We start from the raw sequence: 2,785 nt of genomic DNA, 5'->3' as shown, positions 1-2,785 counted from the left end.
TTGCATCTTCATCGTATTTTATGCTTCTGGCGTTGCCTTCTTAGGCCGTAACTATTCGATCAGGTGGAGCAACGCCCTGGAGTGAAACCTGGGTTGCCCGGAACGTAGAAATGACCACTACTATCACACTGGATGCAAATTATTCCTGGTATACGATGGAAAAACTGTCGTATTTTTCTTGCATTTTATGCTTCTGGCGTTCACTTCTTAGGCCCTAACTATTCTATCTGGTGGGGCAACGGCCTAGGGTGAAGCCTAGGTTGCCCGGAACGTAGAAATGACCAAAACTTTCACACTGGTTGCAATTATTTGTTTTATACGATGGAAAAGCTGTTGTATTTATATCGTATTTTATGCTTCTGGCGTTGACTTCTAAGGACCTAGCTATTCGGTCTGGTGGAGCAACGCCCTAGAGTCAAACCTAGGTTGCTCGGAATGTAGAAATGACCATAACTTTCACACTGGTTGCAATTATTCGTTTTATACGATGGAAAAGCTGTTGCATCTTTATCGTATTTTGTGCTTCTGGCGTTGACTTCTTAGGCCGTAACTATTCGATCTGGTGGAGCACCGCCCTGGAGTGAAGCCTAGGTTGCCCGGAACGTAGAAATGACCACTACTATCACACTGGTTGCAAATTATTCCTGCTATACGATGGAAAAACTGTTGTATTTTTATTGCATTTTATGCTTCGAGCATTGACTTCTAAGGCACTAGCTATTCAATCTGTTGGAGCAACGCCCTAGGGTGAAGCCTAGGTTGCCCGGAACGTAGAAATGACCATAACTTTCACACTGTTTGCAATTATTCCATTTATACAATGGAAAAGCTGTTGTATTTATATCGTATTTTATGGTTCTGGCGTTGACTTCTTAGGCCCTAGCTATTCGATCTGGTGGAACAACGCCGTAGAGTGAAGCCTAGGTTGCCCGGAACGTAGAAATGACCATTACTTTCACACTGTTTGCAATTATTCGTTTTATACGATGGAAAAACTGTTGTATTTTTATTGCATTTTATGCGTCTGGCGTTCACTTCTTAGGCCCTAACTATTGGATCTGGTGGAACAACGCCCTAGTGTCAGGCCTAGGTTGCCCTGAACGTAGAAACGACCATAGCTTTTACACTCGTAGCATTTATTCGTTTTATACATTGGAAAAACCGTTGTATTTATTTTGTATTTTATGCTTCGGGCGTTGACTTCTAAGGTCCTAACTATTCAATCTGTTGGAGCAAAGCCCTAGGGTGAAGCCTAGGTTGCTCGGAAAGTAGAAATGACCATAAGTTTCATACTGGTTGCAATTATTCATTTTATACGATGGAAAAACTGTTGTACTTATATTGTATTTCATTCTTATGGCGTTGAATTCTAAGTCCCTAGCTATTACATCTCGTGGAACAACGCCCTAGGGTAAAGCCCAGGTTGCGCGGAACGTAGAAATGACCATAACTTTCACACTGGCAGCAATTATACGTTTTATACAATGGAAAAACCGTTCTAATTATTTTGTATTTTATGCTTCGGGCGTTGACTTCTAAGGCCCTAACTATTCAATCTGTTGGAGCAAAGCCCTACGGTGAAGCCTAGGTTGCTCGGAAAGTAGAAATGACCATAAGTTTCATACTGGTTGCAATTATTCGTTTTATACGATGGAAAAACTGTTGTATTTATATTGTATTTTATGCTTCTGGCGTTGACTTCTCCGGCCCTAATTATTCGATCTGGTAGAACAACGCCGTAGAGTGAAGCCTAGGTTGCCCGAACGTAGAAATGACCATTACTTTCACACTGTTTGCAATTATTCCTTTTATACGATGGAAAAGCTGTTGTATTTATATCGTATTTTATGCTTCTGGCGTTGACTTCTAAGGACCTAGCTATTCGATCTGGTGGAGCAACGCCCTAGAGTGAAGCCTAGGTTGCTCGGAATGTAGAAATGACCATAACTTTCACACTGATTGCAATTATTCGTTTTATACGATTGAAAAACTGTTGCATCTTCATCGTATTTTATGCTTCTGGCGTTGACTTCTTTGGCCGTAACTATTCGATCTGGTGGTGCAACGCCCTGGAGTGAAACCTGGGTTGCCCGGAACGTAGAAGTGACCACTGCTATCACACTGGTTGCAAATTATTCCTGCTATACGATGGAAAAACTGTTGTATTTTTATTGCATTTTATGCTTCTGGCGTTCACTTCTTAGGCCCTAACTATTCGATTTGGTGGAACAACGGCCTAGGGTGAAGCCTAGGTTGCCCGGAACGTAGAAATGACTATTACTTTCACACTGTTTGCAATTATTCCTTTTATTCGATGGAACAGCTGTTGTATTTATATCGTATTTTATGCTTCTGGCGCTGACTTCTAAGGTCCTAACTATTCGATCTGGTGGAGCAACGCCCTTGAGTGAAGCCTAGGTTGCTCGGAATGTAGAAATGACCATAAGTTGCATACTGGTTGCAATTATTCGTTTTATGCGATTAAAAAACTGTTGTATCTTTATCGTATTTTATGCTTCTGGCGTTGACTTCTTAGGCCGTAACTATCCGATCTGGTGGAGCAACGCCCTGGAGTTAAACCTGGGTTGCCCGGAACGTAGAAATGACCCCTACTTTCACACTGTTTGCAATTATTCAATTAATACGATGGAAATGCTGTTGTATTTATATCGTATTTTATGCTTCGGGCGTAGACTTCTTAGGCCCTAACATTTCGATATGGTGGAGCAACGCCCGACAGTGAAGCCTAGGTTGCCCGGAACGTAGATATGACCATAACCTTCAC

This window comes from Calliopsis andreniformis, unplaced genomic scaffold, assembly GCF_051401765.1.
Source record: "Calliopsis andreniformis isolate RMS-2024a unplaced genomic scaffold, iyCalAndr_principal scaffold0018, whole genome shotgun sequence".
NCBI classification, from domain to species: Eukaryota; Metazoa; Arthropoda; class Insecta; order Hymenoptera; family Andrenidae; genus Calliopsis; species Calliopsis andreniformis.
The sequence above is the reverse complement of the archived record's forward strand: the minus strand, read 5'-3'. Positions refer to the sequence as shown.